Source organism: Artemia sp. Qi Xiang Cuo, chromosome 12, assembly GCF_049724085.1.
Source record: "Artemia sp. Qi Xiang Cuo chromosome 12, ASM4972408v1, whole genome shotgun sequence".
Lineage (NCBI taxonomy): Eukaryota > Metazoa > Arthropoda > Branchiopoda > Anostraca > Artemiidae > Artemia > Artemia sp. Qi Xiang Cuo.
Genome location: NC_142805.1, coordinates 27,896,301 through 27,914,075, shown reverse-complemented (window position 1 = coordinate 27,914,075; position 17,775 = coordinate 27,896,301). Strand labels below are relative to the sequence as shown.

The window sequence follows — 17,775 nt, the reverse complement described above, 5'->3', positions numbered from 1 at the left end:
TGCTACTCGTAAACGCCCAGGCCTGTCTCCTAGAGGGTTGTTTCGGGGTTGCCGCCTGGTGACAAACTCACTAGATTCTTGAAAAAAATCACTAAATCAGCACACAAATCACCTAGATTATTGAAGAAAATGGTACTGCTCTATTAGCTGGGAGCCAACCAAGATAGATGATAAAATAAACTAGTCAAACGGGTTCTTTCAACGGAGAATTTGATTGCAAACAGTGGTTTATCACTGCGTTTACAATATTTAGACTTTAATTTTGGGATTTAGGGGGGGAAAGGTACCTAGGTTAGGTTACGTATTTAATATATGTTTTGATATATCCCCCCCCCCATCCTTCTAATGTGTAAACATATAGCCGAAATTTGTTTTTTAACTGTTATACTTCCATCCTATTTCGTTTTATTTCATTAGCAATAACCAAACTTCACTTATTACATGGCTCCCAGCTAATAGAACAGTACCAAGAAAATCACTAATTCAACCAAAAAATCACTAGAATTATAATACTATTTATCAGTGTAATAAATAGTGATTTTGCTTCTTTACCATGTTATATACAGGCGCACGAATGGGAAGGGCGTAAAATTACCCCCCTAGATGTGGAAAAATACCTTTAGATTGGTGTTTTGTTTTTTTCTCAAGTGAAAATTACCCTTGAAATTTTGAAAGTACCCTTTCCGATCTTTATGCAGAGAATAGAACAAAATCTTTGCTTCGTCCTTGTATTTTCCTGATTTAGTGAAATTGAGATTGAAATTGAAAAATTCACTTTTACTTTTAATTTTTTCCTTTGTCCATTTAAAACCCCAGTTTTTTCCCCAACAAACATGGGAACTATTTTCTTTTTACTCTAATTGAGCTAGTGTAATTGCTGAACACCTGCGACAATTTTGAAATTGAGCTTTTTTATAATTTTAATGTAAAAAATGTGTCCCGCCCTTCAGAAATTTTAATAAGCATCGGTCTTATGGTTTCTTTAATAAAAAAGATCCAAAGAAAATATGTTTCTCCCAATATATATTCCGTTTACTACTGACAATTAATTTAAAAATATATATTTCTTACTGTATATTGTTCTGTCTATTTGGCTGTAGATGTGCATAGGTCAGGCACGTACGCATGAATTTGTGTCGGGGGGGGGGGCAAATCCTTCAAAACAGAAGATAGGAAGCACATTGTAATACGTAACAAACCAAAAACACATATATCAAGAAATAGAAACTCGCCCTATATTGCAAATTGCAACCTACGAGCAGAGCTAAGAGCAAACTTTTCCAGGATCTCATCCACTGATACAGAAATATCTCGATGGACATTAAAAAGTGCCAAACCATTTAGTCGGCCTTCATCTATTCGGCTCCGGGGATAGGTTTTTAGCCTTTTCATTGAAGAAAATGACTTCTCAACACATGCTGTAGAAGTAGGAGTAACGCAGAAAATGCGGAGTAACATATTGACGTTGGAAAATGTGGCTCGCTCACACTCAGCCAGGCTCTGTACTGCCGTCTTTGGAAAAAGACAGGGAGCTACTTTCAGCCACTTAGCCCGCCATAGCTGAAGCTTAGCCTTGACTGCGGACTCGGAGCTTGTTAGGTCTGAAGTATATAACTTCATCAGTTCTTTAGCATCGCAAATAGACTGTTTTATGACAAAAGATGGCAGAATTTCGCTGAGGCCTTTCCGGATAACTTTGTGCTTTATGAATCGAGATTCGAGTGATTGTATGAGTTGGTCCACGAATGGGATGAAAAGGGAATCTCGATAGTAAAATTCTATTTGCTTTTCTTCCAGGATATTATGTGGGATCTTGACGACATTTCTCTTTCGTGGCATGGCAATGGTGATTTCCAGTTCTTGGCATATGCAAGTGACTTCCGAAAACAGTTTACCGAATTTCTCTTTCGCCTTATTTCGTGTATCTTGAAACATTTCTGTCACAGTTTCGACACACTAAATGCACATAGATATATCGATGTTTTCTGACTGCAGCAGCTTAGACAAATTCAGTGTGTACCCCAGAAAAAAATCCATCACAATAAGGGTCACTACATGATCCAATCTCAGGATGTTATTGAGCAGACTTCTGGCTTTTGAAGACACCAAGGAGTCCCCATTTGTCTCTATGTCTTCTAGGGCCTTAAAGATCGGAACTACTAACTGCTTTGATATCTGTATCGCATCGTGTCTTTCGACCCATCGGGTTTCGCACAATCCTTTCAGATTGACTTCAGTGTAAGTTTTCAAGACAGCGCTTCGCTTGGCACCGAAGTTAAAGAAATTTACTATTTCACGAATAACCATCACATAGTGCTTGATATCAGGAATATTGCTCGAGTCCGTCAGAACCAAGTTCAAGGAGTGGGAGAAACAGTGAACATACTTGGCGAGGGGATATTTGTTGGAGATAAAAACCTGGGCTTCTGACATATGTCCGCTCAATTTTCCAACTCAATCATATCCCTGTCCTCTGCATAGTTTTATATCGAGACCAAGTTTTTCAATTTGACTTATGAAAAAATCGACCGAGGCTTTCACCTCGCAAGTCTTCAACAATAGCAAACTCGACAAACACTTCCCTGATCTGAAAAGTTTCGCTGTCCAAAAATCAAAGCCCTAGAGCAATCTGTTCCTGCCTTGATATGTCGGTTGTCTCGTCTGCCAGGATGGTGAAAAAACGAGCCGATTTCACTTGATCAACAATCTTTGCAGTAATGAGCTTTCCACAAATATCAACTAGTTCGTTCTGAATTCTGGGGCTACAGTACTGCGCATTGCCCGCGCTTTTCTCAAACACCTCTTTCATTATTGGATCGTCTTTCATCCGATAGCGTAGTAAGGTCCTAAATTTCCATCGTTTTTTACAGGCTCTACAAAGGTTAATTTTTCCGAATCCTCATCCCCACGCGTTGCAAGTCCTTGCCATCCACACAACAGTATTGTTTCTGTGATGAGACGAAGCCTTTTGCTGTTAATTTCTATTTCATCTCTTTTCTGAGTATTCAAGACTTCCACTATAGAGGACTTTTGCCTGCTCACTGTTGCCAGAAAACTTTCCCCCCCAAACAACAGCGTCTTTATAGTAAGAGTTTGATTGATGTTTAGAAAAGTCTTCCAGGGCGTTTTTCTAATTCACGTAAGGCTCTATGACAAGCTGCCCTAATTTTTGGTGAGACCCCCTCTCAGCTTGATCACAAGCAAACAAAGCACAATATTTGCAGAAACACCCTTTTTTCACTGAAAAAAATAATAGCCAAGCGTACTTATCCATCCAGCTAACTTGAAACTTCCTTGTTTTTGAGCCTGTGACATGAACTGGAAAAGGATAGTCTTGTTTGGCTTAAAATGCCTTTTCAGTAAATTATACTTTGTTTCATCGGAAACCGAACCTCTTCTTTCAAAAAAGGTTCCAATGTCAAGCTCAACGTCATTATTTATTTCATCACGTTTGTCTGCTACTACCTCAGCATTTGGTTTTGATTCTTGAGCTGAAGTCAAAGGCTCAGTCGCAACTGCAATGTTCAGCTGATCACCATTGCCACTTTTTTCCAAGTAAACCTCACTAATTCGTCGTTTTTACCCAAAGCTGGAGAACACTGTTGTTTTTTCGACATGTCACACTTGTCCTATATTTAGCAACACTTGGTTTTAGACTGTCAACCAGGGTTGCCACCCTGAGCTCGAAGAATTTACTAAATCGGAGAGGAGAAATTTACTAGATTGCATTTGTTTGTACTAAATGCTCCAAAAAATTTTTGCGCGTGCGGCTACGCCCCACATGCACCATCAAGCATCGATTTTACTATAGGAGGATAATCAATACGATTTTCACAATTTTTTTTTCCTTTTTTCTTCTTTTTTTTCTCTTTTCCTCTTTTCTTTCGTTTTCATAGTATGATTGAAAATTCAGGAAACCAACAAGTTCAAAAATCCTTTTTTTGGATACATATATATATATATATATATATATATATATATATATATATATATATATATATATATATATATATATATATATATATATATATATATATATATATATATATATATATATATATATTTTACATTTGTACTTACTTTTAATTTTTCTCAGCAGGTTCCTTTCTCTTCAATAAAGATTTTCAAACTGAGGAGATTCACCTAATCACCTTGGGTGGTTGGCTTTGTTTTGATTCTAAGAGATTCCCGATCATTACAAATCCAAGTGTCATTATAGCTTCATTTTTAGTTGGTAAGATTTGATACACAGAAAGCTGATTTCGTCGACCTTTAGACGCCGGAAATGAAGTGTCTGTTTATGAAAATAGGTGACTGCTTGTCTGTCTCTAAGACAGACAAGCATACTTGTAAATTGTAAAACAGACAAGCAAAAACTGTAAATTGTCATATGTTTACGATAAATTTGTTCCCTGAATTCATGTAATATAAAAAGTAAGTTTTGTTTACTATACGTCATGACTTTTTACTAGATTTCGGGAAATTTACTAGATTTTTTTTTACTAGATCTAGTAAAATCCTACTGACGGTGGCAACCCTGCTGTCAACTGCAAGAGCAAAGGCCTGGGTTTAATTGCAAGAATGACTGCTTCATCCACTAGGGAAGGACCACCCACGAACAGATGATCGTTGAAAACTAACAGTTAGCTTAAAAAAGTTGGACAGGAAATGGATTAATACTATGCTGGTGACCCAATCGGTAATTACAGGCCGAAAAATCATCGAAAACGGTTAACACATTATGTCTAGATCAGTAATTTGCCACTATCTTTTATTCTGTGAGAAGTATCAGAAAATTATGGGAAAATAAAAAAGAATCGTGAGATTTCTGGGGGGGCCGGTGCCCCCCCCCCCTGCGTACGTGCTTGGCATAGGTGCTTGTATTTGTATTTTTCTATCACGTTGGTTATTTTGTTTCAAATTTCGCGGGTTTATCCAAGTCCGACAAAACAAGAATGTTTGTCAATCGTTGTTGCCGAAATCCCACCGTTGTATCCGAAATTCCTATTTCCATAACGAAAATCCATAGACTCGGCAAGGAAAAAAGTAGAAAATTCATATTTAAAGTAGGAATAAAGTATTAAAGTAAGTCTACAAATATTAGAGGAGAAGTTTTCAAAATAAAGTAGTCTACTCTAAAATATAGTAGAAATGGAAGCACTGGCGAGGGGACATTTTACTTCGGGAATCGCTCTTCCTCCTTCAGGAAGAACAACAATACCATCCGAGCTGACAGCAAGAAACCCCTCAGTTTTATGAAAGAAAGTTCAGCAGGAGTAACCTTGTAATTTATTGAGGAGTAGTAGATCTTTGTGTAGGGAGGGGCCAAGTACCAAAAGGAGTAGGTTTCTATGGTCTAATTTTCTATGCCTCACTGAGCCTTCAGATGAAAACTAAATGATTTTTTGGGACTTGTTGTATAATTCTTCTTAGTTTCCATGTATATTTTCAGTCTACGTCTTTATTATTGGTGCTGAGGCGATGGGGAGGGATAGTAGTAGTGCCCTAGTAAGGACCAAGTTGATTCAGGTTACGTCTAATAAAATTGTGTATAGTGAGGTGGTTCCATTGTAACTGAACCACCGTGTAACTTAACCCCAAGCAACTGAACCACCATGTAACTGAACCACCGTACAACTGAACCACCGTGCAACTGAATCCCCGTGCAACTCAACCCCATTTAACTAAACCCCGTGTAACTGAACCACCATGTAACTGAACCCCCGTGCAAGTGAACCACCGTACAACTGAACCACCGTGCAACCGAACCCTCGTGTAAGTGAACCCTCGTGCAGCTTAACCACCATACTTACATTGGGTTACACACAAGTTAAAATCTTTACATGTTCAACCTTGTTGGAATTGTTTGCTTTTTTAAGTCTTTATATAAATTAATGTCAAGATGATTTATAAAAATGCTATGTTTTGTTGTCACAAAAACAAAGAAAATCAGACGTCATAAACTCTTAAATCCAGGTTTATTTCTCTTTTCTATGTCTGTTAATGAGGGTTCGTTCACCCTGTCACTTTCTACAGGTCTTAGCGTTTACCCCCCTCCCCCGCGAAAAATTTCCCCTCCTCCACCCACGGAAACCCCATCACCTGGAAAATACCCCCCTTACGGAAATTATGGTTTTCAAAATTTAAAAATCTTCTTTGAGTCGTGTTAATTTTTAGTTTAATTGAGAAGTTCTAAGGGAAGTGGAAAAGTGAAATTTATGTGTAAATATTGCCCCCCCCCCACCGTGCAAATACTGTCCTCTCATTAAGGATCCTCCAGAAAACCCCCACACAAAAATTTTTGTATGTTTCTCAATGACAAATACTATCTTTAAGTAATAGACAAATAAAAAAAACATAAAAAGGAACTGACACTTCCAGAATGAGGCTATTTGATTATTTTGTAGCTAGGAAGAGAGGGAGATATCTCAAAGGGTGCATTTTGATGCCACAACATCTCAGCTCTCATTGAGCCTTCAAATAAATTCAGAACCAGCTCTAAGGGAGAGACGACAAGAGGATGGAGGTTCAAATTGTTTGATAATCGCAAAGCATGGGATGTTTTTTGCGGGGGGGGGGGGGGTAAACGGCGGCTCTCGCCGTCTACATACTGTATTTTTTTTTTTACCACTGCTTATTTTGTTGTTTTCATTTTGTAGTATTTTCTACGCCCGTAGTTGTTTATCGTTTGGTTTGAAAAAGGTTAATTACCTACTTCGGTGGAGCCGACACAAAAGCTACTTTCTCTTTGTGTTTGGGAACTTTTGGTTTGATTTTTTTTTTTTTTTTTTTCTTACATATATGTATCAGGCCTTTCCTGAATGATGAGTAATAAAAATCTGTGCTGAAAATATCGGAACTTTGAGAATTTAGATAAAAAAAAACTTTTTGTTGCGCTTTCTTTAAATTAATTAAAAAGATTCTTTCGAAAACAATTTTTCAAATAAAATAAAGAGCCATATTAAACCAAAGACTAGCATAAATAAATTCCTATAATAATTCAAACCCAAAATGATAAGAAACTGCGGTACTGTTTCGCTTAATGGTACACAACGGCTATAGACAGTCGAATGAATGCCATGATGGAGACCCGTAAGCGGGTAATTGTTATCAAAATTAATTAAAAAAAAACTTTCCGAAAAACAACTTTCTCAAAGAAAAGTAAAGGCCATTTTAAACTTAAGCTCAGCAGATACAAATACCTTTTAAAATCAAACAGTTCGTGGTAACGAACCGTAAGTAAGGAGCGACCCGGCTCAATGGTAACCGAAATTCTAAAAAAAGGAATTTTGATACCAATAGATACATCAAAAGAATCAGATTTTAATTTGATTCTTTACAGACATTTACAGGGAAGTATACATACATTTTCAGGAAGAATTTTTTTCTGGTGGGGGGGGGGGCTGGTGGAGGGGGTTACTCGGGAGAATATTTCCGTGGAGGATGTTTCTTTGTGGTAAGGGACATTTCTATGAAGGGGCGCCGGATTTCCAAGCGTTATTTAAAAAACGATCAGAAATTAAATTAAAAAAAAACAATTTTTTTCAACTGAAAGTAAGAAGCAACATTAGAACTTAAAACGAACAGAAATTATTACGTATATGAGGGGGTTCTCCTTCAAGTCAATACCTCGCTCTTTACGATACAGTTTTTTTTTAGTGCTTTCAAAAGAGCTCTCTATTCTAATTAAACGGCCTTTGTGATTCAGGGGTTTGTGAATTAATTTTTTTTTAATTTTAACGTAAAGAATTTGGTATTGACTTAGGGGAGAACCCCCTCATATACGTAATAACATATACGTAATAAAAAAAAAATAACCGATACGGCTCAATAGTAATCGAAACTTTTAAAAAACGGAATTTTGATGTCAATAAATGTATCAGAAGGGGCTTATATTGCTGATTCTAAATATATAAATTTTATTAAGTTTAGAGTAGTGATAGTGTAGGCACTATGAAACTTACATGGAAACTTACGCCTGAGGCATGAATATACAGTACAGTTTGAACGGTACATTGCAAAAAGCGACCAATCATTTTATATTATAGACCTATAAAGCGATCAAACATGTTTTGAAACTATGAACGATACATTAGTTACCAGACGGGTTTTTGAGGCAACACCCATTTTTTAGGGCCAATCACAGAGAGCGGAGGCTACTCCATATACGATAACTTGATTAGTAATTGGATTCAAATAAAAGGAGTAATTTTCATTGTAGTTCATATTAGTAGGAGAATTGAATTCAGAGAATAGTTTATTTGAGACGATATTAGTAAAGAAAATGAGTGGAACATTTACACTATTGGAGCTTGAAGGTGGAGCAGGTAGCATCAGCAATGATACAAGAGTACCAAACGTGGCTGGAAATAACACGAGGATGTAGACTAAGCCTTGAATGGGACGATATGTATGGTAAGTACGTGATATCATTGAGCAAATTTAAAATGGAGGAGCAATTATGTTTTGCTGCGAGACTGAACATTGTGCATATACATAGATTTCAGGCAGCATTAGATGCACTAGTGAAATATATTGATGAAAACAAATTGAATCAGTGATTATTATTGTTGTAATTATGCTCAATAAAACTGTTTCTAAATCAAAGATAATTTTCTTTCTATAGTAGGTTAGCGTAAATTTTTTAGAGTAGAAAAAAAGAGTCCTGCTTAGTATGAAGTTGGTTGTGAGAGTGATAGGACTTAAAAACTGAATAGATTTGAGAAAGAGTAAATCATGGGGAATCTTTTTTTTATGGATAAATGTTTTATTCTAGGTGATGATTTTGTGGAGTCATCTCTTTAAAGGAAGATATTTTCCCGGAGATTACTTATTATATAATAAAAACCGATTCTCCGTCATTAGACTATTGTATGAAGCTTTTACGTTGTGATCCAAATGCATTTACACAATTTATTGACATATTAATCACGAGACAGCAAAATGATGTTGTGGATATGCTTTTAAACACTAGCTTAGAAATTTAGGACTTTTCTCATGAGAAAGATGGAGTTCAAGGATGATTTACTCCTCTCTCTCTCTCTCTCTATCCCACTCAATTTGTTGTTCGTAGCTCAGTTTCATTTTGGCGATGAGAGTGCCAACACATGAAGAAATGTTACATACATGTCCACTATGCATGTACACACTGGGCAGCTGGTCATCATGTAAGAATTGTGCAATAATTGATGAGTATGATGAAAAGTGCAGATTATGCAACCTGTGTAAATTGCACAGAGAATATTATATACAAATTAAAGGTTTTTATTCCTGTCTTGAAATGGTGTGTGACTCTCATCCTAGAGGGCACCTATGCTCGAATTGCCACTATGATAAATGTAATCAGTTTGAGAATACATATCCTGGTATGATTGGAAAGAATCCTAAGCGTGATTTTAGTTTATTGCTAAGAGATTGGTATCGTCATGGCTTTAGATTGTTTTGGGAGGAGGAGCCGGGTCAGCGATTCAACTGTTGGAACAACAAAAGAATTTGGTTCCTACGTCATATTTGTGAAGACAATGGCTACTATGATTATAAGCCCACTGATTTTTATTTGGCTGTGGCGGAATGTGATTCGCCACTTGAGGACACTGTTTGTGACATTGCTACAAATAAGCAAATTGAAACATGTGAATTCTACAAAATGCAAGAAAATAGTATCATTGACTATACAAAGAGATATGACAAGAGTTAAATTACATTATATTATAGGAAATGTGACCCCGACATTGGAGCACATCCGGATCAGTATACCCTGAATTCAGATAATCTACCTGCATTTGGTGTTCTCGAAAAGTACCTATACGTAGTAGAAGATAAAATCTAAAGAGTAGAAAAGTCGTTTTTATCATGTATATACATGATTTATTTTTGATATTATTTTTATTAAAAAGCAATTTCACATACATTTTTAGACATTTTATTTGTAGGGTACTAAAATCAATATTAAACACGCTTGTAAGTATATTTTGCACTAGAAAGTTGTTCAATCAAGGAAAGTCAACGTAGACGTCGAGAAACTGCTTGTAGGTATAACCATGACATCTGAACATGAAAAAGAGTAGAGCATGAAAGTCACATCCCATAGTCCTTAAATCCTGTACTCTTCATTGATTTTGAATAATAGTTTTTCAACTGCTCTCAATAAATTTGCTGATGTGTGGAGTGTAGAATTTATATGATAGACCAAGAAGATCAAAAAATTCGATATTCTTTGCTGTTTGAAATATGCATAGCCAATGGCCAGTCTTCAAAGTCGATGGACTGCTATTAACAATGATTAGGGTATTGTTAACACTTGGAATTTTTTTGATGAAGTCCGATGGTATGCAATAGGACTTGTACTAGGACATGTATGGATCCATATTAAATACGTTGATTATTTGGTTTGTGCTCATGGTGCTAGGTCTAGTAGAACACTGACGTCGGGTGTGATTTCCCAATAGGTTTCAAATTGACCCAATGATATTAGCGTGATACTCTCAGTCAAAGCCTTGGAAAATGTGCACTCTAAACGTACATTCCTTGTTCGTACTTTGCTCATATCCTGGGTCCCCGACAGGTCCAAAACACTTAAGCCATGATTTTTTGAAAACACTGAATCGGTTATTGCATTTTCAAATAGTTGGGATTCATGATCTAGGGATTGCATGGTCGACTCGTACAGAGTTCTATAGGATTTTTTGTCAAATGATAGAGTGTACAGTGGAATACCATTCACTTTGCACACAAGGCTAGACAGACCAAAAAAATGAAATTACGGTGGGACGCATTCAGGACCCAACGGCACAGTCACTCTTGACAAAGGCCAAAGCAAGTTTTAATGGGATTTCTCCATTGATAAATGATGAATCGGAATAGCTACGAGAGCCGGTGGCAACGTGACGTTGAATGGTGATTGTATGAGGGACAAGAAGTTTAGTGTTGTTGCCATTGGCTCTTAGCTTTTCCACTGCCAATGCACAGAGCTCATAACCTGTTGTTTTCGGATGTGGAGAATTGCCGATGTGATAATGACATTTGCATCGGGTGCTGCGGGAAGTGTTTTTCTCAAAATGAAATTTGACGGGGCTAGTTGCAACTTTGTGTCAATCTTGACATTGGGGGGTAACCATTGGGATATATATTGAATATCTCATGATTTAATTTTCCAACTAAATGACATTCCTGCCTCAATGTTGAAGCCGGCTCACATCCAAGTATCAACTTCTGATCGATAATCATAGTCCAGTGTCGGTTCATTCAACTCTTTCTAATCTTTTGGTTTCATTATAAATTATTATGTGCTACTTGCACAGTTGAGTAAATTATAGTTAGTACTTAACAACGTCCCAATAATATATACATTAATTTGTTTGAATAAGTTGTGTAGAATACAGCTTTCATAGGAGAGACCATCGACAGCAGTTGGAGTTGTATTATCTGACTTTTTCTTCACCGCAACATTTAAATCAATAAATGTTGATGACAAATCAATGAAATAGTCTTCATTGGAAAATATTTGAAATAGTATATTTTCCGAGAGGGGTTGCTGGGGGTGAAATTGGTCATAGTAGCCATACTTGACACTGACATCAACATTTTCAGCATTGAACAGATTCAATGAGGAAGTGATTGATGGATGTGATTCCTTGTGGGGGAGATAAGTCATCTTAATAGAAGAAATCCTTCTTTGATCTAACAATCTTTTTCGTTTTCTGCTTATTGGTCTTCTTCGTTTTATTCCTCAAAGTCCTTGTTGATGTCCTTCGCTTTCCGCCTGGGTAGAAACTGATGAGTGAATGACGCGCACGCATCCTTTTCAATCTCTTCCCATTTTTCTGAGATTTTAATTGCTCACCAACGGCTCTTTCTGAAGATCTAATATTTTACTTCTCACTCTCGTTGAAATTCTTACCCGACCCCAGTCGTATAATGCCGAAGGCATCAAAATTTAATTCACCGGTTGTAAGATATAGTATGGCAAGGGGTAGTTCAGAACGAAATATCATAGCATACAAGCTTCCAACATCGAGGCCAGACATTGTAGTACGCCCCTTGTAGTAGTCCAATCCATGTCCTATTTGACATGGACTTAGAGCACCAACATAGCAATTAATATCAGGACAGACAAATGGAATTCTTCTATTGTTCATTTTAGGTGGTGGTGTCGCCGACGATGGGTCGAAAATGACGTGTAATCACTGCTAAACCTTTTTTTATTGCTAGAGGATCACCCAATTCACTTCTTAGTGTTAACTGACAGAGTTCCAAATATGAAGTGTTTACAGGAACATACTGAAAATGCTTTATATTATAGTGATGAACAAGTTCATGAGATGTTTTTCGTTCAAGAACATTTAGGAGGGGGACATTTGAACTACCAACTCTCGATGTTTCCACAAAGGATGCATACAGAAATATGTAAGAGTCCGAGCTTAAACCAGGTGGATAATCATCAAAAATGACTTTGTCCATCCCGTTAACAGTACCAGCGTTTTCCCCATTATCATATTCTGTTTAAAGCCAAGAACATCTCTCAGATTATCATTGAGATGAATTATTTCAGTGTCAACAGGTGAGGTAATGTAAATCCTATCGTGTTTCATTGAATAATTGGAATGGAATGTACCATTCCTACGATATGAGATTTTCTATTGATTTTACGACGCAAATCTGTCATACTATAATATTCAATATATTTCAATTTACTATGTGGATATTCACTAGATTTAAGTGCTTCAACCCATTCATACTCGACAAAGAGTGACCGATCGAATGGTATAACTTTTATGTCATACACACAATCCTTTCTCAGGATATCGTTGGTATTTTTGAGAATACAGTCGACAAGAGCTACTTCATACTTTCCGTCATCGAATTTAATGTCGGGGAGAGTTTCGTCCAAAAATCACTTGTTTTATTCAAGTCATTGTGGAGAGGATCAAAAACGTTGGACATAAATTTTACATAGAAATCATTGGGCATTGTCAATATCTTCAACACCGATCCAAGAATCAAAATCAGAGTTGTATCCTAGCCACCGAACAAGTAACTGTTTCTTACACCTGTGAGTACGAGTCTTTAATATCTTTTCAATTTGATAGATTTCACTATTATTTTTAACTTTTTGTAGTTCATAGTCATAAAAGCCGCCGAGAATTTCTTCATCTTTGGTATCGCGCAAACGATAAATTATGGGTTTAGTGTCTAGGATTTTTGCCACTTTAAAAATTTCTGTGAACCACAAGTAATTACCCTTTTCAACAACATTTGTTGTTCTATTAATTCGAACAGTATCACCACCGTTGAATTTTTTCTTGACAATCTTTTCATTGGAATATTGTTTAAGAAAGGTGTCAATTGTATCATGATCAGAGTGATGAACTTCCGTTGGGGTTGAGATGGACAATGATCGATGAGGTCGTTGATTATAAATCAACATGATTTTTATCTAGCTCATGAATAAAAGCAGATGTTTTTTTCAATGTACAATATCTTGAAATTAAAAGTCGAATAGTTCTTATCAATCGTTCGGCCAATGCAGTCTTTATAGGATGACTATGATAGAGCAGTGTATTATATTTCACTAGTAGTTTTGCACCATGGGGATTAACAAATTCACTACCGCGATCCGTTTGAATTTTTTATACGAATCCTGTTCGAGAATACTTTAAATGGCCTGAGCAACTTCAACGCCTCTCTTTGACCGCAATGAAATTGCATATGCATAACGACTATAAACACTGATTGCAAGTAGAATGTACTTGTACGGTATATTGTGATGTCTTTGAATATCATATAGAGTTAAGAGATCTGCTTGTATTATATGCAAGGGGGAAAAGGCTTCAGTTTTTCAATAATGATTAGCACGAAGCCTATGATTTCTATGCAGAGTGTAAAATGATTCATTTTGAAGATAGTCTTGTACATTTTTAGTGCGAACACCAGTGACTTTGGAAAGAGTGGGGGGGGGGGGGAACTTAAACTTCCCGCTTCACCAATATTTTCATAAACACGGTTCAGAACTTCAACCATTTTGAACGTAAACACGTAGTGTAACGTCCGCTACCCTTTTGTATACTAATGGCTGATGGGGGTGGTGGCGACGTTGACTTGATACGTCTTCGCTTTTGTCTAGCTATCAATGGTTTGCTCCTCCTCCTCCTCATTGTCAAATCAATGTTTCCACTAGGTGTGCTAGTATTTTCCAAGATTGATTTAAAATCTTCTTCTTCTTCTTCATCTTCATATTTTAATGGTGTTGATGATGATCGTGCATGTTCATTTAATTTTCGTAGAATTTGTCAATTGTTAATAAGGCTTTTGGGAGAGTTCGATGTATTTAGAAAGTTGTATTGATGAGTGTTGAATGATAATAGTCTTTTATGATTTTTATCGATATTGTATATTAGATGAAGTAGATTGTAGATCTTGCCTTGAATTATAATTTCTTTCCCATTGATTTCAACTTTAATATGACCTTCACCACTTTCCATGAAATATGTTAGGAGTCGTTTTCTTTGTTCACCATTTGATTGCGGGCTTAGATTTACAATTCTTGACACTATTTAATCCAATTACATCTTATTTAATTGTGTTCCAGCAGCAGCAGCAGCAGCAGAATCCTGAGGAGATGATTCTTTTTTGTGATCAATACCACTGGCCTTCGCACGATAGGGCTTATGCTTGTTCCCTCGGCGAAGTGCATCTTGAAGTAAAAGCAGTTTTTATCATCCTCAATATTCTCGTTGTCAATGAATTTACTCAGATTGTTCTCAAAGTGTTCCACGGGTGGGAGATTGAGTTCAATTGGAGTCAATTTATAGGGCTTAGCCATCTACAGAAAATTGTTTACAAGTCCTGCAATTATTGGCAGTAAAAGTGTGAAAAAGCTACCACCCGCCTGAAGAAGACGTTTCCTTTTAAAATTCTTTCCTTTCTTTTTACAGGCCAATGTACGTACAATTGAACGATGTTACTCTGCCGGTTGCTTGACTACTTCTGGCAGTTGAATATTATCCTCGGTCAAATTTAAACAAAGTTCAGATATTAGATTAATGAGATCATTGTCAATACCGTGTTTGAGTATGGCTTTCCTAAGTGGGGGTTTTGAAGTGCTTAGAACGGAAAATAAATGTCTATTTTCATGTAGTTTCCTCAGTGTCATGATGGCAACTAATAGGCTTTTTTACTGTTCACGGGAAGATATACTGTAATTTCATTTTCAAAAATATCCGTGACTACACGCAGATCCTCGGGTGTATTTTGATTAAGATCCAATAGGATGTAGCCGTAGGGTTTACTAGTTGCCTGATTGTACGCTGATAGTAGAAATTTGGGGGTGCCGGGGTATAATTGTTTATTGAGAGTTATTAGCGAGCTAGAATCACTAACAACTCTGTAGATGATATAGTTGGTGCAGTTCAATGCAAATGTTCGCATACATTTGCTCTGATGGAAGAGATTGTGTCGAACTAGAGTAACGGAAATCTGTTCATGATGAGAGCGAACAGTGAACAGTTGTAGCATTTCCTGGGACCATTGTTTAATAGATTCAGCTAAATCGTCAATAATGCTGAAAACATCAAGTCCCTGCGTGAATTGTATCTGCACCAACCCCGATATGCCAATTGCTTTTATTTTATCGAATGACTCCTTCCAAACACTGAAACAATAGTAGATTTTTTTCGACTTTTCTACAAATATTTTATTACAATATTTAATTATTTTAGTTAAGATTGTTGTTTTGCCTGACATTGATGGCCCACACAGAAACGATCTGAATGGTGTTTTAAATTGATACATGTTCCCTTCAACACTTCACACTACTAACTGTAGACTATAGTTGTCAAATGACTAAATCATTTTCATTTTAGTGCTACTAGTCTGTTTAAGATCAATGAGAAGAAGAAGAACAAAATCAATAAAGAATCATATTTTCTTTTATTATATATAAAAGTATTAACAGTTTATAAACAATGCATTGAACATGAAAAAAGCACACTAAACATGAAAAAATACACTTTTTTTTAAATATATTTATAATAAAAAATACAACATTTATTTTACATAAGCACTAGAAAAAAAACACTTTAATAAATACACTTTTTTTTAATTTATTTATAAAAAAATACAACATTTATTAGAATACACACACTTAAAATAATATCACACTTTTATTTACAACATTTTTAAATTTGAAATGGGGTCCCCCCCCCCCGAGGGGCGGACGCTGCGGCGGCCGAAGGGCGAGGGCGGCCACTGCGGCGGCTGGGAAGCGCCGCGGGGCCCGCTGCGGTGGGCGGGGGCGGAGGGGGGCATTAAATAGTGGAATTTATGAAGAAATTGCTCTGCCTTGCACACATTGAAAATTGCTTGTGATAAAAAAGAGAAAAAAAAGAACTTTAAACACCAACCAACCACCCACCCACCCGCCTTATACTATTAAAGAATTTAAGTTAATTTTATGTAGACCGAGTTGTTTTATATAGTACACACATTCTACTCGGTCTGATATTAGATAGTTACCGTGTGTTAGTATCCTCACACCATCCTGAAGCAAACAGACTTTTTCCGATATGGCCGTCAATGCATTTTTCTCAACTCTAACTGTGTAGTTTTTAAATTGTAAAGAGTGAATCGCCATGACTTTCGCTCTTGGGACTAAACTACGTTCCACACATTTTCTATACACACATGTCGAAATTATTTTTACAAAGTGTGTAGGTACCCCCTTGCAAACTTGTTTGATATCCTTGTTGTGGGTTTCCACATAGTATACCTTCGGCCCAGGAAACACACCGCTAGATATCAGATCGCTTCCAGTTTCATATTTTAAAATTAACAATTGATTTGGAACCTGATGTTTTACTAGCTTTGGATAAAGAGGTACATCCCTGCTGGAGCGGTCCATCCGAGAGTTAATATGGTCTCCATTTTACAAATCACTCAACACATATTCAGTTTTAATTTTTAACAGGAGTGAATCAGTGTCCCCGTAATACACTTGAACTTGTCCCTCAATCGGCCATTGTACCTTGCATACATTATAATAAAATGACAACATGAGTTTTATAGATATTTCAGTTATTGCACTCCCGCCTGCAATATTTTTATTTAAAACAACGATTCTTTTCTTACGATGTAGGAGCACCATATCAGAGTCTATGATTGTGAACGATGTGAACTTTGGATCCGCAATTATTCGAGCATAATCTTTGGGATTGGTTACAACGTCACGGTGAGCTCTGTGTCGTACACTTTCACACATTTTAGCGAAAGCTGACTTTAAATCGAATTTATAGATTTCTATTTAAACTTCTGTTTTCGCTTATGAATGGTTAATAACAAAAATGTCAATTAAAGTTTTCATGTAAGGCTTTTGATCAAATTGGAGGGCTCTTTGAATCTTTTTGACTTTGAAATCATTGAACCCATCCATTTCAAAAGCAGGGGATGAACAATGATATTCTGTTTCGGGTTGAGGTCGGCAAATAGTTTTTATTTTGAAAGGACCCAGTGCATACTTCAATCCTTTAATAAAGATAAATTGTAGAGGCTCAGAGAGTCCCTACCCACCAATCTATTTATGCACGGAAAGACAAAGTTTTTCATGAAGTCATGGATTTACTTCAGTACTTCATCGTCAATTTAAAAAAACCATTCCTCTGTTCGATTCCCTCAACGCTAGCGCTGTTGGGGAAATTAAAAGCGTTCTGATGGATAAACTGTTTGCATTCGCCACATAGCAATAAGCAGTGATGCATTACCGACGGGTAGAAGGAATTCATA

General features: G+C 36.6%; 1 protein-coding gene and 1 pseudogene across 1 annotated transcript in view; one reads left to right on the top strand and one right to left on the bottom strand.

The window, feature by feature from the left end:
- Window positions 1-17,775, top strand: part of LOC148945959 (uncharacterized) — a 108,418-nt gene that overhangs the window by 34,091 nt on the left and 56,552 nt on the right. The window lies entirely within an intron of this gene.
- On the bottom strand, window positions 1,941-12,026 carry LOC148945960 (52 kDa repressor of the inhibitor of the protein kinase-like; annotated as a pseudogene).